The 24,061-nt window shown below is 36.7% G+C and overlaps 1 protein-coding gene across 2 annotated transcripts in view; it reads right to left on the minus strand.

Annotated features, from left to right (window-relative positions):
- The window catches only part of Arpp21 (cAMP regulated phosphoprotein 21), a 160,828-nt gene extending 146,621 nt beyond the window's left edge, over positions 1-14,207 (minus strand). Inside the window, exon 1 of one of the 2 annotated variants that reach the window (XM_023719767.1) lies at positions 13,493-14,207. The gene's annotated coding sequence lies outside the window, so the exon portion shown is untranslated. Of the gene's footprint in view, positions 1-11,618; positions 11,663-13,492 lie in introns of those variants that run through there. The other variant, XM_023719769.1, reaches the window with a different exon arrangement.
- Between the last annotated feature and the right edge of the window lie 9,854 nt (positions 14,208-24,061).

A 24,061-nucleotide genomic window follows, 5' to 3' on the forward strand; every position in this document is an offset into this window, starting at 1 on the left:
TAGTACCAAAAGGGGGCCAGCCAAATAGCTCAGCATATTAAAGCACCTGCTTAGGCAGATGCAGGGGCCAGGAGTTCGATCCCCTGGCCCACCCCTGCCCGCTGGACATGCTGAATCGGCTATTGAGACTGGGTACAGTGGCACATGCCTGTAATGCCAGCGCTTGGGAGGCTGTAAGCAGGAGAATCACAATGAGTCTGATCTCCATAATGAGACCCTGTAGACCTTGTACTAAATAAAAAAAAAGTAACAATTCTCTCCAAATTTATAGTTTTCATGTTCCTCGTCACATATACATGAACAGACAAAATATTTGTGATTCAAACTATAAATTCATAGCACTTTTAAAGGGAAATATTGATGTTATACAATTTTATAACTTGTGTTCTTATAAGTTTTAGTTCTGTGTGTGTGTGTGTGTGTGTGTGTGTGTGTGTGTGTGTGTCTACTGTGTGTTGTGTCAGGAATCAAGATCAAGGATTTTATATATGCAAGTCCAGGTTTCTAGCATTTAGTTACACCTCCAGCCCAGTTTTAATGGTTACTTGGTCCATTTTTATTTGATATCGTGTTTTATGCATGGATTAACATAAAAGTGATCTTAAGCTCTCCTGATTACTTTTGCCTATAGAAAGATACAAAGAGGTGAAATTCAAATTTAGATCACCCTGGCTTCAAATCTAACCCCTTCTTATGATATGAGGAGAAAGCATACCAGATGGATAGATGAAATTAGGAGCTAATAAGTAAGATTTCATCCATGCCCCAAACAGTAGCTGCAGTATAGATGGTGATGCATGCAGGCAAATTTCCACCCAATTTGTACCAGTTCCAAAAGTTAATTTTCAAAAACTTCCTTTTTGTTGTGGTCTCACTACATAAGCTTTACCTACCCTATGATTCTTAATTTTTGATCACCTATTCTCTTTGTATTTTTATGGCAATTACAGGATAATTCATACAACAGAGAAAAAATTAAAAGGCATGAGATGTACACTTTGTCTATTTCCTTAAGCAAATGTGCCCAACAGAGATATTGTCACTTCTGTAACTAAAACCAAAAAGCAGAACAGTTAGGACATTACATAAGTACAGAAAGGTCCCTTTCACGTGTGAAGGAGTCAATACAACTAGCATTTCAGTGTAAAGCAACATATTTCTCTGAAACAACAACTCCATAAATACTTTTTGATCAAAAATTATCCAACAATAAATTCAAAATCAATAAGAAATACTGATTTTTACCTATCACTGTCCTTGTAACTTCAGAAAATGATGCTTGATAGGTCTATAGAGATTTTGGGTTTCTACATTGGTAAGAATTTTTGCCTAAAGAAACAAGGCAATGTAGAGTGTAGATAGAGCAACTTGAGGAAGTAATTCCAACAGAGCAGAACAAATGGCACTAATGACCTAATCAATAGAGAAATAAGTTCAGCTTTCCACCAAAAATGGCCACAAGTAGCTCCTCTAACAATTTCAGAAAAACATTACATTCCTTTCATTGGATCTTCCTATTCATTGATATATACCTCATCAAGAATACTTAAATACTGACTTTCTGTCAGTTCACTGTCTTAGATAAGTTCTCTACAACTTAGAGGAGGACATCCAACTTTTTCAGGTTTGCAGTTCTAGTTGGTCTGCCTCAATGCTATCAATTCTATGGCTAGCAGAACAAACTGGCTTGGTCTTTGTTTAGGCCTAAGATTCTAATGAATAAACAAATAGGGAGAATGTCTCAGTTTTCCTTAAAATAGCCATTTTCAGAGCTTTACACAAACAGTGAGGTAATGTTTTCTACCAATTTTGGGAACATTGACTTTAGAACTCTTGTTTTGCTAGACCTATTAGGTGTATGTCGCACTACACAAAATGCTTGCTGCTGGATGTAGCCATTGGTCTTCCCTGCACCATGACCAAGTCACATGCCAGCCATATTTTATTTGAAATCATTGCTTTGTCTTAGATAATAGTCTCAGTTGCTCTTGGAAGAGTGATAATACTAAGCTCTCTATGCTTCAAGTGGACACATCTAGAATGAGGCCTAGTTCACTTGTTTGTAAATCAGCCCCAGAGCCATAATCTTACCACAGAGAAGTTACGTTAGCAGATGGTGAAGTTCTGTCTGCAGTTTTGTGTACATAAGCAGTTATGAATAATCCAGGCTCAAATCCCCTTTTCAAATTACCATTTTATCTATAAAAGTTCAAGTCCCCCATCTGTACAGAGCTGGATAAAAGGGCCTGCACACTATATGTCTGCAGACATATAGGCTTGCCTCACTGGGCCACTGGCAGGAGTTTACCATGTCAGCACGGCTGTGGTGAAAATAGGCATTATTCATGCATGACAAAGCAACCTACAATAACTTCCACTTTATAATTCTCTGGAAGAGACTTAAAGGTGATGTTCTATTTATGCAAAGATGATGGAATCAAACAAAAGTAATGAAAATAACAGAATAACCTAAATATTTGAGCACTAAGAAATATAAATTAATACTGAGTCAGGGTCATACACTTCACATGTATTTCTTACAACAATCTTATTTTAGAAATGGGTGGCCTGAGGTTTAGAATACTTAAGAAATTCATTACTATGTAGCAGAGTTGAATGTGAGCCCAGACACATGTCCACATACCTTCTGTACTTTAAGAGGGAACACCTACTCTCAATGGAAACATCTTCTAAATATTTCACTCTTATTTTGTAATATTAATGATTATTTTCCAGGCTAAACAGAAAAAATATAAAAAATCATGAACACTGTAGAAGTATGATGATTATACAAAACAATCATTGAATTATAGAAATTATACAATGGAAGAGATTTTTGAAGTTATTTGATGGAATCTGGTTGCTTTATAAGGAGCTTTTAAAATTGAAATTGTTCTTGGTACAGAACTTCAATGGGAAATATTAAAACATGAATCAGGTCAAAAGTAATGAGTCCAGATACTTTTCTACCTTTGAATACTCAAATATTTTCTCTTTGCAAATGGAAAATTCTACATCACTTACAGAAATTCATAGCCAGGTGTGGTTTCCTATGCCTATAAATCCAAGCACCCTGGGAGGCCAAAACACAATGCCAAGTTCAAGAATTGCCTGGGCAACATAGGGACTTATCCAGACCCTGGCTCAATATAACAAGAAAGAGTGTATAAATGCATCTCAATGTGGAGGCCCTGGGTGCACTCTCCAGGACCACACACACATACAAGAGTCTTGCAGGTGATCTGCACACCAATTTTCTAACTGATGTATGATTTCCTTGCAGAGCTACTGTCTGTATAATTCCATCTCCCTTAACCACAGAAACTACTTCTTAAACCACTAATAACTTTTGTATTTCTTTTGAAACAATTTTCTAGTTCTTTGTTCAAGTACACCAATGTAGACACAACCAAGTTACCATATTTGATCCTAGCTAAAAGGCTAAAAAGAGGTAGAAACAACTAATTTAAAGAATAACTTCCCTTTTAGAAAAAATTGCTTTTTAATATTAAATTATACATACATATAATTTTCCCTAACATTATCAGATACATTGAACTCTGGTTTCAGTTCATAATCTCAACACAATTTCAGTCAATTCTTGCTGGCCCAGTAGTAATATGGCAAATATACAAAAACCAAGAAAGGAGAACATGGGTTTACTATTCTAATCCTACATATGTTTATTCTGGCTGATTATCTTTCTCACTACAGAAACAGTTAACTGTTGTTTGTAGTTTTAGCTTGTAATCTGTTACTAACAACACAATTTTCTTCACACAAATTTATGAGCACTAGTTACTACTTAAGCTTTTTTTGGGGGGGGGATTAATATGTTTCTGCCATCCTTATTGATTTTCCTTATTAACTTTACTGGTAAAAGGACATTTGTCTAATTTGCCAAAACTTTTTCATATTGGTTTATTGTGCCAGTAATTTTCATTCTGAATTTTCCTTAGACACTCAATCATTTGATTTATTGTTCAAAAGAAGTTAAAACTCATGCAGTTCTGTCAGATGTCGATAAAATCCAACACAGAAAGTTTTTCTATTTATCATGAGTTCCAACATACAGACAAACTTCAGTAGACATTTGAAAAATAAGGAGAAAAGGGTAATAACATCGGACACAAGGACTAACCCCAACTTCTCTCACACCGGAACTCAGCAGACCCCACCTTTCAGTTTGCTTGCAAGTTCCCCAAATTGGATAGTGGGGGCTAGAATATGTCCTGTTGGCTTTCATAATGATAGCCTGGAGGCCACCAGATCCAGAGAAGACAGAAACCATGGGGTTTGTCTGTGAGGTTAGGTTCCAGATTTTGGCTTTCTTTGGGAAATGGCTAGGTCCTTGGAAGATCGTTCAGTCAGCACATTGGGTTTTTCCTAAAATGCAGGAAGCAAGTTAAGAAAGCAAACCCATTTCTTTCTTATTCAGCTGGAACCCTATAGATAACAGTTCAACATTATTTAATTCTCAGTGGCCCAGCGAGGATTACACGGTAGGGGAAAGAGGAAAATGACTCCGCTATTACTTGGTGAAAGCTGTGAGGCATGGAGGGTGTCTGGAGGACTTGTTCCTTATCCTTCTCTCTTCCCTGTGTCACTCACCCTGACTCTTAATCCAGCACTACCCACTTGTGCTGTTCTTCAGGGGAATGACTTCTTTCCCTACATGCTAGACTTCCTCCAAAGGTACATACGCACTAAAGTTGACTGATCTCTTGTGTGTACCAGTGATTCAGATTTTTTCCTTTGTGAATCTGGTTTTCCTTCAACCTGTCTCCTAAAACTATGTTATCTGAGTATTAACTATAATTTCCACATAGAAAAAAATGATATGCATTCAGCATAAGAAGATTGAACTTTGAGAGACTTTGCTATTCTCGTAGAACTCAGATTCATTTTATGAGATTTGAAGCAATTTCTTAGTAAGAAGCAAAATAATCTCTAGTGTAGTTATAATGTTATAGATGAGACATCTCTTTGTTCTCTTTCAAAAAGATGAACATTGCATCCACTTAAGCTGAAATACAATTAAAATTTTACTTACAGCTGATTTTAAATCTTGAATATTTTACACTATGAATAATACAAATGTCCATTTTAGTCCAATAAACTTTGATTAAATGCCACCATGTGGAGTCACTGTACTATCCAAGAACTGCTAAAGACCATTAAGAATATACATTGAAAGACACTTGAGAGGTAGTCTTGTGGGACATGATGATATATGTTAAGTTGGTTCAGTCTCCCTTCTCTCTCTCGCTACAGATGTATATTTGGTTCTCAGCAAGTACTGTAGTAGCAAAAGATTATAAATATTCTCAGATATCTTCTGAGAATTTTTACTTGATACTTTTCTGATTTTGCTATTGCCTAGAATTATCTACATAAGTATTAAAAATAAAATGCAATTCTCTGATGTATTTACTGTTTTGCATCGCTTTGTATGGCTTATCTTCCTCTGTGCTAACTACTACTTGTGGGTCTCCATTTCTTGACAGGTGAAGCAAGTATTTAAAATCCACTTATGAGAGAAGTCTCTTCCCTCCTCTGGCCATATTCACACAGGCACAATGCTGACTCATTAAGCAAAATTACACGCAGATACTTTAGAATTAGAGGCCAAATTAACTGCCCTGTCCAAACAACTCACTCAGTGCTCAGAAACAGAAAGCCAAAGCTTTCTGTGGGAGTGACAGGGAGGCCTTCATCAAGCCCTCAACTCTTTTTATTTTGTCTCTGAGTAGAAATTGGTCTCCATCTCCCATGGAACCTCAGGCCTATTTGCTAACAGTCTAGTTATTCCTTCATAGACCTATTTGAACTTCTTCCTATTCAAAGGTTTGGTTATTTGTTCACCCCTTTTAGATACTAGAAGCTATACAACTAACATGTTTTGGGAAAATAATATCTGTACATTCTTTAAGTAACCCTAAATTGATCATTCATTTCCTTCAAAACTGACAGAAGATAAGGGCCTTATTAAGGTGCTTATAAAGGGTCTTAGAAATGAAAAACTCTGGGATCAGTAATAGTTTTAGCCTTAGTATTTAAAAGGCACAAAAAGAGTCAACCTAGTCAACAATTTTAACAATAAAATATTTTAAGGAATAGCAATAAACTGCAGAAAACTGTAGTGTAAATTATAGTAAATAAACATAAATACAATAAATAATTATTTTTCTTAAAGAGAGCTGTGTCTCATTTATACAATAAAACCAAATCACTCTTAAAGATTTCATATAGCTTACTTTTTATTAATAGTGCCCAGATGTCAGGTGCTTTGATCCTGCAAGTTAGGTCTCATTTCTACTTCATAATTGAGAAAATGGAAGCGCCGAGGAATTAACTAAATCTCCAGTCTCATAACTTGTCATTTGTTCAGAATGGAGATTATACTGGTGCTACTACACAATTTCACCTGTGCAAAATATGAAGCATCAAAAGGTTCAGAGTCTTGGCAACAGTCATACCAATAGTTATTAGCTCAAAACCAGAAAACACTAGGATGAAATATCAATTCAGAGGGTGACTTCCATATTCATGAAAGTAAAGCATGAAGAATATAAATATAAATATACCACGTACAGGCTTTACTTTCCTAAACCTTTTATTTTAATCCAAATTTTGTATATTTCTTTAAACTATAGGATCTCATTAAGATCTATATAGCTTCATAATGATAAAACCTTCATTACAGGCAGTAGTTCCTGCTTACTGTCGGAAAGCCTCCTAGCAAATCTTTGGTGTAGAAACTCTCGATTTAACCTGAATATCAATTCAAAATTTCATTAAATTCAAGGTGCTTTTGTTTATAGAATCCTGAAGCATATCTGACCAAAATATTGTGATCATTTGTGGAATAAATAATTCCTTCTTGGATATTTACATCATAATCCTACATGCGTAAGATTTTTGCACTGTATGAATTCTGTCTCATTAACTCTGTATCTTACCAGACCTCCTGATTTAAAAAAAATCACTAAAATCTAAGTCATCCATAGTTTGGGGGAACACAATAATTACAATAATGATTAGAGATTAAAGCATTCAGCTGTCCGAGTGCTTAACAATGCCAGGGGTAGGCGGCTAGCTGCAGCACGTACACACGACGTGATTACACGCTGCGTTATTTTGTCTTCCCAGAACCCTGTTAGTGATTATACGAAAATTTCAGGGTTGGGGAAAGATTTTAATCTTCACAAAAAAATGTGTTGTGATCAAAGTTATATTGGCATAGAAAAGCATAAAATGAAGCATCATGAACACAAGCCAGTCATTTGCTACAGTTTTTGCATTTAAGTGCACTACTAGTTTTTGGATAATTTTCTAAAATATTCTAGCACCAGAGAAAATAAGCAAAATATTCAAAAATTAAAAGTAAGATTGTTATCTCAATCATTTCCATATGCTAGATAAAGAAAGGATCACAGATATGAAAGGATTGCAGAATCTTGGTAATGAATTTGGAAAATTAAATAGCAATGTTAATACAACTGTATGCTACACCAGGTTAAGGCATCAGGGTTTGACTATAAAGCTTCTTCTAGAAAATGAAAAGCCACTTTTTCAACCAAAAGGTTTTCCTTTTTCACTAATTGAAATAATTGTCTTAAAGAAACAAGGAGTTAAAGTTTGTATTTGTTATCAAAATTATGATTTTGTGACATACTCGTGTGGGTCTACTTGTTTTCTGCCCAACAACTCTGATGATTAAATTAAACCATATGCCAACAATATTGGGATTTCCACCAAAGTTACATACACAACAATAAGCAAAATGCAGAATGAAAAATTGTATCAATTCTGAGTACTTTTTATAAGTAAATACTAGCACTTCCTGCGAGGATTTTATCTTGTTCTAGAAAAATGTAAGAGGTTGAAAGTCAATTTGATAACTTTTTTCATTTTCTCCTTTAGTTTATGGCAAATAAATGTTAAACAATTATGAATAAGCGCTGAATTTCAGTGAGTTGGCGTTCTTTCCTTTTCTTCTGATCAGAGGCTTGGTTTTCCTAAGTGTATGTGACGGTGGTCAGGAGACCACTTGAAAGCACCTTGGAGTACTGACCCTTGGGCGTTTGCTGGGCCATCGACACTGTACGCTGTACACAGACTTGGAGGGCTTGAATAGTTCCAGAAATTGATGTTGACTTTTGTTCTTTAAAGATCTGGAAATATTTTACCTCACTTAGGTTGGTTTTTAATTTCAACTAGATAAAAATATTTCCATAGCCATTAACTTTTGCCCCTATGATGTACAACTGTACAGATTGGAACGTTCTGAGGAGAAGGGTTTCATCTTGCCAACTAGGAACTCTGCTAAGAAGTTTCTGTTTCTCAACAGATGCTTCTTGCTCTTAGTGCCAAAGTTTACTGTGTAATTACGAAGCAAACAAAGACAACTCATAGGTGAAAGATTGCTTATCCATTAATAAGAATGTCAGCACTAATTTAGGTGTGGAGTCGCTGAATTCTTCCCTTGGATGTCTCCATCACAAGCAAGTAGGGAGAGATGACTTGGCTTATTTAGACAGATAAATTGTGTTAGTCTCAATAAAAAAGCTGCTGAAAAATGACAGTTCATTACATTTGTGACTCTGCACAGAAATATGATCCACAGTATGACAAATAAGCTTCTATAAATTTGTTAACTATTTAAAATAAAGTAACCTAATCATTGTCCTATTAAAAATGTTCTTTACCCTTTAAACTGAAACCAAGCTTGCAACTATTTAAAATAAATGTTTTTAAGGAAAGTGATTTCATTAGCAAATCTATAATATTTTGCATGTCATCCACAATGGATTTTAATTTAATAACTATTTTTAAAAGAGTTATACCATTGTAAAGTGGCATCAAATTTGAAAATATAGCAAAAGGCTTGTTTTGAAAGGGATAACTAATGTATTTCTGTTTCATTTACATAGAAAACAAGAAGCGAATTTCTAGGCTAGATAAAAGGAACAATTAAAAAGTTTTTAAATGTTATATAAATTTATGACTGAGGAATAATTATGTACCTCAAGTGAAACAATTTTCAACTAAATCTTCACTGTTTAATAAGTCACAATTCCAGAATTAAACTAATTCTGGTTATAAAACATAAAAAAACTTATAAACCTGTCACAATGATATATATATATTGAGTGGAGGTTAAAAAAACACTAGAAGATATATTCTAAGGAAAAGCATGTAAAGGAATTTTAAAAATTGATCTATTGCAACCATAGACAGTGATTAACACTCTTTCCACCTGGCGATACTAGGATCTAGAGGAACATAATATGCTATTCAAGATTCAGTCTGAAAACAGAGACGCAATGTGGTGCAGTCAAGCCAGCCCCTTGTTCTTCACCATCCCATCAAGCATTCCAGTATGATTATTTCTATCAACTTTTTGGTTTGCCTCGACATCTTTTTTCATAGGGCAGGGACATATCCAAGAATTATAGAGGAAAGTACTTTTCGAATGTTTCAAGGGTATTTTATACTTTAAGAATATATCTTCAGCCTGCAGAGGATTTTGAGACCACCAGATAATAATTATATGGACATTAAAGACTGCTGGATGAACTTAATACTCTGTTTTAAGTACTTTCTTCCTTATCAAGCTTAGTACATATATAATTGAAATACTTCTTATCTCAGCTCATAGCTAATTCTCCTGGAACTGAAATGGCAGTAATGTAAATACAATAAATACTTCAATATCTGGGGCCCATGTTAATCCAACATGAGCCAAATTAATCTAAATTATAAGAGGGTGGCATTGAAATAAATAGATTTAGTAGAACTTGACAAAAGAGCATAGTAAAAGAACCTATCACTCAGAAGCAAAGACACCTAAAGGTGGAAAAATCCAGCAAGCCACAAATCTTACATTTTTTACCTCTAATAGCCCTTTGGCATCTACTTATATCACTGTTTAAAACTCATATTTCATATTTAACATGAAATATTTCAGTAAAAAGATACCAAAAATATGAAGTCCATAGAAATGTAGAGCTTCTGGAATCACAGATTTCCTAAAAAAAATAAAGATTTTTTTTGTCACCAGAGAGGAAGTATACGCCATGTAAGTGCAGCATCACTGGCTTAAAACATGTTTAGAACTTCACAGGTAATAGAATGCATTTTTACAGAGCCATTTCTTTGTGATTAGAGATTTCCAAATTCCTACACACACAACCACCGTGTGGCACCAGTTAAAATGATGCCAGTACTTACCATCTGAATGAAGAAATGGCTTTCAGTGCAGACACAACATTCTTTCCTAACCTTGTCACAAAGCAAATCCAAGTTAAATTGAATTATATACAAATAATTGAGATTTCTGATTTATGGACTTCAAACTGCCTCCTTGTCCTAAGGAATTCTCCACCATATTTATTCTGCCTACACTGTAGATTGTGTCTTCAGAGGCTGACTCATTCTATGTTCAGCTCATGCAGTATATCATTATCTTGCCCACAGACAAAATACACATTGAAGTCGGATGAGAATGCCCACTGACTCGAGAATCTTGAGAAAGGGATAGGAATTGTGTTTTAAATGGCATATCCACTAAGGGAAATAGTGCAGCTAGGGTGAACTCTTTCCCTATGCAAGAATTGAGTTGAAAATACAAACAAAGAAACAAAAATCACAATATTTGCCTGCAATGTATTTCTCTTTGTAATTCATTTTAGGAAGTATTTTTCACAAAATTGGTATAATGTACCAATCAACTTCATACACTGCTCTAACACCTTCATTAATAATGTAAGTTACTTCTCCATTTACTACAACCTGATCACATTATATTATTTTTTTTTAATTTGGAAACTACTTATACATATTGTCTAATTAGCTTCACTCTGAACAAAGAAATAACCTGGTTATAAAATGTTATAATTAACATGAAAATGAACAATAGAGACCTTTCTGGTTCAACATTCACACTTTTTACTTCCAGACAGGTGTTCTGAATACGTGAAAACATTCCAGGCAGATGGCTCCATATATTCTGCACACTATAATGTCAAGATTTTGCCCCTCATTATAACATTCTGAATGTTATCAGTGCTGCCTCTGCTATCTAAATTTAAAAGGTATTTTAGGCTTTAGAAAGATAATGCGTAGTGTTTGTCTTAAAGTTAAGAGGATAAAACAGTCCAAATATTCTCTCAAGTTCAACCAAAACTTCTTGCTTCACTTAGTTGCCACAATTCTAGAACAAGATTTCAATGTTGTGAAAGAAAATGACATAACTCACAAACCAGAAATTTTTTTAAAAAGTGTCAGTTACTTTATTCCCAGAAGAGAGTATAAGCTTTGAACCATCTGCTGGAATAATTTTACTTTTTATCAATTTGAAATTATTTATGTATTTCTCACTGACTCTGCAGCTACTATTAAAATTAGTACGCATGCAGGAACTCTCCCGTGGTCTCTCCTTTAAGTTTTGGGAAGGTCAAATTATTGAGTCCTCTTTCCAAGAACTAGTGAAGAGGTTTATGGAAACACATATCTAGCTACTCATGTATAATTCTCTAGCTAAAATCAATTGATTATTTTCACACAATATTAGGACCTAATGAAAATCACCACACCCAGAAGTCAGTCTTTACCTTTTCAAATATCCTTCTCCAGGATCCATAACCACACATTGAACTGTCTTTCCTCATCCTTTTATTGCTGAGTTAGTGCTGGTTCTTTCTTTGAACAACATTAAAAATAGACTGCACAGAACTCCCCAGCGAAGAATGCCCTACCGGGGCTAATGCCACAGTTCTCAAGGTAACCACACTCATTTGGGATCTGAGAGAGAAAGTCACTAGGAGATCAGCAATTTGCAAATCTAATAGCACACGAAAAGCTGTCTGGGTCTAAGCTGAATGTTGTAAGAGAGAAATAAGCATATAGTGAAATGAGCTCTCTGAGAAGCTGAAAGTCAATTCCTGGAGCTATGTAAGTTTCTTTAAATATGCCTCACCCAAACAAAGTACTCTACTAAATAAGTATCCATCTAGAGTAACTGAACTGTTTTAATTTCCAAATTAAATAAATCATGCTCAGAGGTGACAAATTAATGCATATATCCATAGCATTCTAAATGTCTTTAAAATTTCACTGAAGCCGAATCATAATAGTATTGATAAACAAAGAGAGTAACCGATTACACTTTTGCATCTTTTGTGAGCAATAGGTGCATTCCTCAAAGAACACATCTGAACTCTCTCTCCAGAAAATTTAAAAATATTCTGTTAGAATGATAAAAAGTAAAGACATGTAAAAACAAAGAAATATAGAAGTAAACACCCAAAAATACATACCTTGGAGACCCACAGAACCTGAAAAGAATGCATACATACTTTCTTACACATAATCCCACATTAGTAATGCAGCAGAAGCGATTACTGTTAAAATAGATTATTCCACTATTTGCACAAAATATAGCTAGACCTCCTGCCTTCCAAATTCTGTTCATCAAGAAAATAACAACAGATAAAATATTATGAAGACATGCAAACCTTGGGAACATGCAAACATACTGGATCAAAGGAGTAGGTGTGTTTCTTTAAATGTGTATTAAAGGTTTTCTTTTACCAAAATATAAACAATGATTTTTCTGTCATTTCTATTTTATTTACTCTAAATAATCACTCTATTTTTGATGCCCCAAGCAGATGAATACAATTTTATACAGATTCATTTCAACTTTGGTAATATCACTCTTTGGAAAAGCTAAAATATTGTACCAATAGACTTAAAACAGACAATAAAATTAATATCTATACTAAATATATTCTCATGAAAGCAATTTCTACACATATCATATATTTTCTTTAGCTTCCTATTCCCATAACTTTCAATTTGCTCTTTCCTTTTTGCATTTGAACTTGCATGGTCTTTATCTGTATCTTCAGAAGGTGACCAAGTCCTGAAACTGAGGCTGATGATCCACGTACTTTATTTCTATGCACAAACACTGACTCAGTGTATTCCTCTTCAAAAGAAACTTTCTAAACACCTGTCTAGTTCAATTTAACAATGCAACAGGCTAGAAGAATGTAAAAATAAAACTCAAAATTCTTGTTCCTCAAACCTCTTGAGACCCAAGACTTCAGTCCTCTTAGAAAAACACATTTGATTGCAACTTTCTGCCACTCATCTAGCTCTTCTTCAGATTAAGAGCATTCCAAACTTTCTGTCAGGAAACCTACATAAATCACTGTAAACTTTGACACAAAAGCATTGTGTTTTTCAATTTAACTTCCAGTTTTTGCACTTCTGCCTGATTGGAGGGGGAAGGAAAACTACTCGTCCTTCTATAAAACAGAAAACGGTACATAGATCACAACATCAGCTTTCTACAAATACAATGAAAAAAAAATACAAGCGAAGAACAATTCAAAAGAAAAGCAAGATACATGGCAGAAACAAAGTAGGGAGAAAAATTCACAAGACATACAATGTTCACGTCAGAAAATCTGATTATTACCTTGACTGAACAGTGGCTATACCCCGAGCGTCTTGTTGCCTTGGTTGATTTGATTTGGTTTAGGCTTTTATTAATATTATTGTTTCTTAATGATTGATTTGGCTGAGTTGGTTTGGTTTGATTTTTGGCTTGTCTTTTTGTTGTTGCTTTTTTTTTTTTTTTTTTCCGATTGATTTAACTGCTATTAAAAGGACCTTTCTGCAGTGTAGGCTGGGGTCCCCGCACAGCTGTGGCAGCCAGGGCTGCAGCGGCTACCGAGGTGGCTTCGGCTCGCGTCCCCGCCGGCCCTGAGGCTAATCACTGGTCCGGACTCTCGCAGAGGGCACGGCTGCCGCCTCTGTCCCGCAGGTTGCAGACAGTCAAGGAGCCCCCGCCTCACGTCTGCTCCTCTGGAGAGTCTGCAGATCTGTCGGTCGGACCGTCTGTCTGTCAGTCTAGCAGCTCAGCGCCGGAATCTAGCTTTCTGCGCCCTGCTCGCCAAGCTCCCACTCTCGCTGGTTGGCAGTCCTTGCGTCAGTCTGTCCGCCCCGCCGAGTTCCTCCGCAGTCCACTCAGCAATGCAGGGTCTCTTCCCGTCTTCTGTGCCCGCAGCTTCTCTCCTACTCTGTGCCCCAGGCCACTTTCCTCGGTCAGAGGAGGGTGTCTGGAGGGAGGGCGCACATTTCTCTCTCTCTCTCTCTCTCTCTCTCTCTCTCTCTCTCTCTCTCTCTCCTCTCTCTCTCCTGCCTCTCACTCTCTCTCTCTCTCCCTGTCTCTGTCCACTCCCAGGAGGCAGGGCAGGGTAATCTGGCTGCTCCCACCTGTCCCTCGTTCGGCTCAGCCAGTGACACCTAGAATTAGCCAGCCTCGATGAGTCCCTTGGGACCACGTTCCCTGCCCGACCACCTTGGTCGTCTACCCTTCTCCCGTCCGTGTTCTCCCACTAGGCTGGCACTGCCATCGGGGGCGGTGCCCAGCTCCTCCCCGCAGCTCCGGATGCGTCCGGTCCCTGCCCGGGGGGTTGAGAGCACGGTAGGAGTTGCACGTGGCTCCACAGCTGCTGGAGCCAGAGATCCTGGTTTCCTGACCTGCCACACCCGAGAGGTGGCTACGGCTGGCTGACCGGTATTGTCCTGAGACTCTCTGCTCCTGGGCGCGGCCAGGCAAGTCTGAGTGCCCACACCTGCTCCGTGCGCCCGGCGCTAGCAGCACTACCGATTCCCCGGGCAGCTCCGCGCCAGCCCAAGGATAGAGACAAAGCGCACGAGCCACGCATGGGAGCATGAACATCATTAATCAGAGAGAAAACTGGCATTTTGCCCCCTGTCCCTTCACATAGCCTCCCCAGCCCAGCCAGAAGGCATGCGTTCCCTCCAGCCCCGGTGCCCAAGCCCTCAGGGTACCTCTCTCGTGGGTGAGTGTACTCCTGCAGATACTTGGCGAAGCCCTGCTCCGTTCCCTTCCCTAGGCGCTCACTTTCCTGGCCAACTCTGCGGAGAAAATCCCACAGTAATAACACCTCACCCCGCCCAAAGGAAGCCTTAGCCTCAGAGCTCTCGGAGATGCTCGGTTTCGGCTTTGAGTGAGACCAAAAGTCCCTCCCTGTGGGCGATTGCCCAGACCGCTGCCTACCTGAGCGCTGGTTGAGAATCACCCAGGTGCAGCGGAAACCAGGCAGGGGAGGGGGCAGGGTAGGGTCTGGGGCAGAGTTGACACCTGACGAAGTAAAAGCGTTGACATAACGATTATTTTGGAAATGTACTATTTTTTTATTAATCTGTAATTTTTATTTTCCATTGTCTCAGTCACACTACCAAAAATAAATAAATAAAAAATAAATAAATGCAGTGAATAGTGAAAGAGAGTGAATAAATTTCTGGACTACCACCCACTCCTCTTAAAAGACTGCACTGTAGGTCACCAGCCAAGATATACCACTCTAGTTATATGGCCCCCAGCTGTGAGCAAGGCATTTGGTTCTGGGCTGCTCTGCCAGGTTGTTATTAATGTTCAGCAAAATTATAGTTGTACACCCCTGCCTGGAATTGCCAGTGCTCATTGTGATGATATCCGGCAATTCAGTTTCTGAAATGTAGACATTGAATAACCGTGGATCTGGGGCACTGAACACCCCAGCCCAGAATAAACTGAAGTGAAAAATCAACTTCTACCACCTGCCATTAGTAACCTTGCAAATAGACAACAAATAACTAGCATAAACCACATTATGAAAATATCCACATCTTTTAAATTTTACTTATTGACACCCAATCATAAAGACAAACATTATTAACAGATTTATTAAGAGATGTGCCTTTCAGAGTCACAGAAAAAATGATTTCAATGTGGTCATGTTCATATATTCTAAAATATTGATTATGAATCTTAAATTATATGTGATGTTTTTAGAAAATTGCTATAAGGTAGAACAGATAACTTTACACTTGTCTTTCTGGATTGACAATTATCTTGCAACCATTAGAAATTTTCTTTCTTGGGGTTCAGTTGCTGCTGGCATAATGAATCTGTTGTGTAAGTTTTCATGCAAACCAAATCTATAAAAATCAGAATTGTTACCTTGATTTGTCTCCCCAACTTTTCTACTTAGTCACTCCCAAAAGCACTTAAGTATTTTCCAGACACATGGAATGTAAAGGAAAATTATTAAAATTGTTCCTGATTTACTTCACTTTTCTTTATCTCAAATTATGTCTTATAAAACTTACCTTTTTCAGTGGGAAGTTGTGTCAAGTTCTGTGTCACAAATCCATACAACTGAGAGCAAATGAATAAAGGATCAGTGTTGATTTCCCTTCTGGACAGGACCATACCTTATCACTTATTGGATGGAGGGATGGGTGATTTATTAACAGGAAACCATAGCCCCTAGTTAGGCACAGTCTTTCCACAACAAATGAGATTTTACTTGAAGAATTCACTAAAACAAATAAACAAAATGTGACTCAATCCTGTTAAGTAGATTAGAAATTATACCCATTGAATAGTTGTAGAGAGTAGTCAATCAGTATTCTGCTCCCAAACGCCAGTGATTATGTGGAAGAACAAAACAGAATGTTTCCACATCTTAACAGTGTATAGGCAAATCTGATGACAAAAATTAATACAGTACCTCACGAATTTTAATCATTTTTGGGGAAAAAGGAAACATTCCAAAGGAGAATGATGTTAATTTTCTTCAATTAACTTTTCTACCTTTTCTCATAATATTTTGTCAACCTACTAGGAACTGGAGAAGGCTAGAGTTTATTTGAGGCCATGTAGATAATTAACATTTGGCTATCCAATTTTAAAATGTCTTGTCCCAACGTGGGACTGAAATATACTCTGGGGAATACAAAGCAGGCAGTGAGCAATACATTACCCTTCGAGGCATTAGAAAGTGTTTGTATTTCCTTAAACAACTGAAACACTTGCCATCCTTTAAGGCCTGTGGCCTGACACAAATTTACTAAAACTGTTGTCTTCCTATTGGAGCATTAAGTGCCAGATTCATGATGTCAGTTGCAGATGGTGAACCAAATGTACTCTAACATTAGGAATGGGAGGTGGGGAAAGGGGAACTTTAGCAGGGGAAAAAAAAGGTACTGTTATTCTTGATCTGAAGATTTTGAGTTTATCTGGTGTCTTGTTTGAAATAGAAGGGGATGCAGTAACCAGGTAACCCCCAGCTTGGGGAGTTGAGCTCACCTACACACTGGCAAACACATAAGATTGTTGACAAGCTCCCTTAAACACATATTCCCTGAAGACGCTAAATTAGGGCCTTTTAATGAAGCTTCCAAATTGGATTTTCAAAATAAGGCAAATTGCTAGAATAGCCCAGCTACCTTTATAAGCACCTTTACAGCTGAAGCGAGAAGTAGAATTTCCATGCTGTTGAACTTCGATCATTCCTCAACAAATAGGCTGGGAGGAACTCCTCTTTTGGGCATATTCCTCCACCACAATAAAGGCCTACAAATTCCCCAGAGAGATATCTTATTTGCCCTTTTTCCAACAAAACTATCTAGGGTCTATTAAATACCAGTTTTGTGCTTAAAGCTCTACAAATACACCGGGTACAGAAAGGCAAAGGAAGAACATAGGAGAAAAAAAAAAATCAAGATTAACATTTCAGCCAGAAAAGTTGAGAGCCCCATTCTTATTTTGTGCTAAGCCAAAATAACTCCAAAACACATTTCAGAACATCAACAAAGAATGTTACATCACGTATGCATCTGAGCATGAAGAAATGTCACGATCAAAAACAAAGAAGACTTGGGAGACTAGAAACCAAATGTTCTGATGGCACAGATCCCTCGGTGGCAGATATGTCTCCTCTGAAGTAATCTGTGTACTGTACAAAAAATTATTTTCATGAACTCTTGCATTTCTCACAGGCAGATACTGACCTGCATGGGCAGGATGTAATGATTTTCTGCAAATGCAAGGAAAGAGTTTCCTTCCTCAGTCTTAGACTGAGTGTTTCATACTTTCATTGAAGTGCATCTGAAACAGAGAGACAATAAAAGGAAAAGGAAGAAATAGCTTAAAAAAAAAAGAGGTTTAAGAAACCTGTCACTGAAAGATCTGAACAACAAAACACAACAGAGACTGCCAATTAAGTTGTGTATTTCTTTTCATCATCTCCTGGGCTAGGTGTTCATCCTTAGTATTGAGAGTTTTCCACTGCCAGCCTCCACAGCACCGTGCTACTCCCGCTGTGCCCACGTCCTGTGATACTGAGGTCTCTACTGCAGTCGAGGTGGGTGAGGCAGGCAGTAGAGCTCAAGTGCTGGGATGCTTACCAGCTGCAGAGCAGGGGCACTGGCAGGACGCCCAGCAATGGGCATCTCTAGCTGGCCTGTGGTACCACACTCCAAGGACCACTTCTGCATGAAGTAGTCACAATCCCCCGTGGAACTCCCAGCAGGTATTTTTGAATTTTAAAAACCAGCCAAAACTTGAGAGTAGAAATGAAACCGAAATACTAAGAAATGTGTTGGGAAGTGTTACTCCACTGCGGCACAAGAATGAAGCACAACATAATGTAACATGCGCCAGACCACTGTCTGTGGTCCTGCTCTCTTACTCCCAGTTCCTGAGACTGCATTTTCCTCTGGAATGCACATTGCTCTACTGTTTTTCACACAAAGGTGCAGAAGGACCACTATGTTATTCCGAACTGGAAATAACATAGTTTCTGCACCAAGAAATGATAATATTAAAGTCTATCAATAAGCTGTTTGAACAAAATAGCTTCACATTATCTTTAAGAAGATACAGACATCTACATTTTAACTATTCTCCATTCCTTATAATGAAGTGTGTATGTGTGTGTGTGTGTGTGTGTGTGTGTGTGTGTGTGTGAATTTGTGATAGGTAACGGTGAGGGTGTGCAATTAATATTTAACTTGGAAACCCACCTTTAGGCCATTATCTAATGCCTAAAGAACAATCTGAATAAATACGCAACTTTTTCTTCATCTCTACTTTTTAAAGTTTCTTTTTATCTTTTTGAAGTAAATATACATTTACAAAATTGTATAGAGATATATGGGGAAAAGGAAGGATATCAACATAAAGAAGGAACAAAATAAAAATCTCCCAAAATACTACCACCCAAACTGCCATCACTTTTGTGCTTAGCAAATCTCTATGCATACATATCCATAAATCCATACATATATTAGTATATATGGATTATAGAATACGTGTTACTTTGTAATCAGTTTCCCTTTGTTGAAATCTACTTTAATTTTAGAAGAAGTCATAGAGGCTTTTATATGACTTCAAGTATATCAATATAGTAACAAGAGCATAGTAATTATTAAATCCAGATACAAGGTTCATAAATAAAAGCTATTAATAAAGCATAGTTTCTGATTTGGGAGGTTTTCCTTTAAGGGTAAATCTTAAATTTTAAGTTCTTCATTCAAAGAATAGTCTATTTTTACTTCTTGGTATAACAGCAGATTTAAAGATGTATCATTTTCAAAGTATATTTTATTGCTTACTAGTCTTGACTAAAGAATTGACTGACCTTTGCCTTCCTGGGATAAATTATACAGATTCAATCAAGCATACCAGTAAAAACCATTTGAAATATACATTTTGTGTATTTTATCAATGACCTATTTTAAATTAAAAGACAACTTTTTTGAAAAGAGAACAAAATAAATTCTATGAGTTTCCAAATTATTCTTTTTAGAATTTTCCTTGGCACAAACCCTAGTTTCTTTTGTTTTTTTTTAAATAGGCTTAATATTTGAGCACACAGAAAGAACATTTTCAAGCTAAGAAGTTATAGTTTAGAAGAGTGAGGATTTGCCTTCTTTTACTCCAAAACTAAAGCAGAACTTTAGGTCAGGTAAGCTCCTATGTCATTTTTTAAATCCTCATTCTTCACTTTATCATTTTAGCCATACAGAGCCAAGAATATTGATTCAATTTTCGTTATCAGGTGTTTATTCTATAACTCCTAGGATGGGTGTACCTATACAGATATACAGAATACAATAAGAAAGTTTAGGTTTCAAAGGGAGAAAAAGAATCAGACATTTTAATTGGGCATTACAATTACCATTATTTGAGCAATTCATCACTGTTTTCACTTTGCTCCACGAAGCTGTAATCCAGGGCTGATCCCTGTTCACCTCTTTCTTTCTACATACTCAAGACCACCACACTCCTGGGCTCTCTGTGGTTAGGCAGAGGCACGTGACAAGCGTTCATCAATCAAACAAGTGCAGAACTGCTATGTAACACTTTCGCATAGAGGCAATGAAAACTCTGGAATTCTGCAGCACTCCTTGTCCTCTATCAAGGAAGGTCAAATTCCAGAGTCTGGTTACAGGAGAGTGGAGCCTCAGTGAGTCTGGGTCTCTATGATAGCTTGTGTCTAGGCCTCTAAGTGACTGTAGGGAGCTGACATCAACATTAACCTAATTAAAGATGTAAATTGAACAATAAAACAAATAATATGTCTAAAGCACTGAGATTTGGAGTTGCTTATTATCGCCACTCGTAGACTGTCCTTATGTATAATACTAGTTTAACACGTGGGAGTGAACCAAGGCTTGGAATTCAGGAGACCAGAATTTGGGTTTCTAATCTTCTGTGAAATCATTCTGAGATCTGGACATTAGAAATAAAATCATTTAAATTGTGACTTAGATTTCTGAAATGTGGTTTAGTAAATAAACTTTCACCTTATACAAAACTGTTCTAAGTACTAGTATTTTATAGTAAAGTTTGATGTCTATTCTTATACCTCTTGTTAATATTATTCTGTCTGTAGTTCCTACTTTAACTTTCCTCTTCCATTTAGATTCTAAGAATAACCTAGAAAATTTCATAAAATATCTTACTGGTGTTTTCACTGGAATTGTATTAAATTAAAAACTGAGTAGAGGAAGAATAGACACCATTTGCTATTATCTTTACAAATGTAAATTTATCAGTATCTCCTATTATTCAGTAGGTTGGTAAGTGACCTTTATTGTTATTTCTAATTATAGTCTTATTAACTTTAGAAATTATTTCATTGTGCCATCTTACCTGTTTTCATTCATATTGAAAAAAGTTTTGATATCACTTCTTTCAAAAGCTTTTAAAAATGCCATCTCTTTCATTAATTTGTACATTTTTATCTTTCTAATATTATAGGTTTTTCTCAATTATTTTATAGTCTCATATGGAGAAAATTTAGCTCATGAAATTGATATTTTTATTTCCTTATACAAAGTAAAACTATGTATCTCATAATTGTATATTTAGCTACCTAACATAGATTATTTTTCCATAATTTTATTGAGAAACAAATAGAAATGAGACAGTTTCAATAATTAACACATGGCATACATTCTTCGTAGGGGTTAATTGCAGTAAAAGATGCAGACTTGATATCCTATTTACAAACACCATTAGAACAAATCCCTCTATTCATTAAGAGAATGTAACTATATATCTATCCTAACCACTTTGAATACACAGATAAAAAATGGACATTCATCTGCATCCCCTTTTTGGATAAGTTCCATCATTAAATATTATAGGTGTGTAAACTCAGCAAAATATTCTAAAAGAGTTCAGTAGTCCATAATAGCATTGGGTCTTCCGCTTCACTGGCAATGTCAGAAATTGTTGACCTGAGTCCCCTACAGCTCAACATAAAAGCATGGCTTTATTTCTTATACTTTGTTTTTATACTTTCCTGATGGATTGTTAAGACCAAGGTAAAGCAGGACCTAGGTAACAAGAGTTGTAACTTTTGGGTCTGATAAGGTCAGTGAAATCCCCTCAGGATTTATCCTGAGATCCTGTACCTCAGATTGTAGAACCTTTGTCAGTGTCAGCCATGTGGATGAGTCACGGCCATTGCTTGGCGAATGTGCTCTCTGTGAAAGCCTGAGAGAATGTTTTCTCTCCATGTGACTCTCCTTAGGCGCACTGTACATCATCGATCACTTTCCTCTTTGGCCCCCATAATATCCTTGATCAGAAAATTTGGGACACTGCCGAGGTACATGAGGTTACAGTACAAGTTCTCATATGTCCTGAGACTTAAATGAATTTGGAAGGCTAGGGTCAAAATATTGGCTTTCCTTGCGACCCTCCTTTTTCTCTAATTTTGGTCTGCAATCTTAGGTTGTTAACCCTCCAGAAGAGAAGTTTATTCTTATTAACATACAACCTAGGCTGTTAAGCTTAACCTCACTATCTGTCTGCATATCAAACATCTTAGGCATATCATGGAACAGGTATTTTTCATCAAGTATTGATATGTTGAAATTTAAGTCCCTACAGAATATGATGAAAAAACATTTAAGTATTAGAATATATTTTTAAAAATAGACATAAAGAATTATATACTTCTTATGTTTACACATAAATCCAAAAATCTAACCATATACAACCTTGAAGCAGGACAGTCCCACAATATTCCTTTTCCTATCTCTTGCCTTCATTCACCACCCCCTTCTTTTTGAACAATCATCTACCCAAGAGACAGCACAGCAGCAACTGGCATGTCATGGCAAGCAGCCCATATTCAGAATACCAGAATGACAGGCACTTGAAGCATGAAACTACTAATACAGATTACTTCATCTTCAGTGAAGTTGCTTAGTTCACAGTTATCAGTATATATAGCCAGTCAGGGTGAAAATCTTTCCAATTAACTGCTATATTCAAAAATCTTCTGGACATTCTCAGGATCATTGCCTTACCCATCTTCTATATATAACTATATTGATTGTCACTATCATGATTTCTAATTCTTCTCCTTTCCCTCTGTTAATTAGTTAATCCTTCACTTCATGCATTACTTTACTTGTATTATACCTTTCTCTTTGTATTTCTTCTTTTGAGTTCTTATACTAGGGAAACTATATGATATTTACACATGTGAGTCTGGTTTATCTCACTTATGAGTATATGTTCAAGTGGCATCCACTTCAATATAAAGGGTTCGAGTTTATCATTCTTTATAGCTGAATAATACTCCATTCTGTAAAAATACTACATCTTTTTCAACCATTCCTCAGGTGATGGGCATCTTGGTTGTTTCCAAGATTTGACTATCACAAATTGTGCTACTATAAACATAGGCACACATATATCCCTATGATATGATGTTTTCAGATCCTCCAGGAAAATTCCCAGTAGAGGAATAGGTGCTTCAAATGGGATTTCCAGTCCAACTTTTCTATGGAGTCTCCACCCTGATTTCCATAACAGTTGTACCAGTCTACATTCCCACCAGCAGTGGAGAAGGGTTCCTTCTTCCCCAAAGCCTCTCAAACATTTGTTGTTGGGTGATTTCTATATGATAGCCATTCTTTCTGGGGTGAGATGATATCTCAGTGTTGTTTTAATTTGCATTTCGTGGGTGGCTAGGGATGTGGAGCATTTTTTTCATATATTTATTCACTTTTTTTAATTTCATCTTCTGAGAAGCATGTGTTAATCTTGGATGTTCCTTTCTGGATTGGGTCTTTAAATTTTGGGGCCCTAGTGTTTTTTAGTTCTTTATAAATTCTAGAGAGCAGACTTTTGTCTGAGTACTTATTTGTCATGATTTTTTCCAAATTTGTGGGTTGCCTTTTTACTTTGTTAGTAATTTCTTTGAACATGAAAAACTTCTCAGTAAGGTCCCAAATGTTAATTCTTTCAACTGTTTCCCATGTGATGTGATTTCTGTTCATGAACTCTTTGCCTGCCCCTATGTCTTCAAGAGTTCCTCCAACCTTCTTTTCCAGGAGATTTAGTGTCTCTGCTTTAATGTTTAGATATTTATTCCATTTTGACTTTAGTTTAGTGCATGGTGATAGACCTGGGTCAAGTATGAGTTTTCAGCATGTAGAGAGCCAGTTTTTCCAGCACCATTTGTTAAAGAGTCTGTCTTTCTACCAGTAAGTATGTTTGGCCCCTTTGTCAAAGATAAGGTGGCTGAGTGTGTTCATAGGGATTCATCATCTTCTAATCTATTCCACTGATCCTCAGTTCTATTTTGTTACCAGTACCATGTTTATTTTATCACCGTAGGCTTGTAGTATAATTTCAAGTCAGGAATTGTAATGCCTCCTG

This window comes from Octodon degus, unplaced genomic scaffold (assembly GCF_000260255.1).
Source record: "Octodon degus isolate 3935 unplaced genomic scaffold, OctDeg1.0 scaffold00071, whole genome shotgun sequence".
NCBI classification, from domain to species: Eukaryota; Metazoa; Chordata; class Mammalia; order Rodentia; family Octodontidae; genus Octodon; species Octodon degus.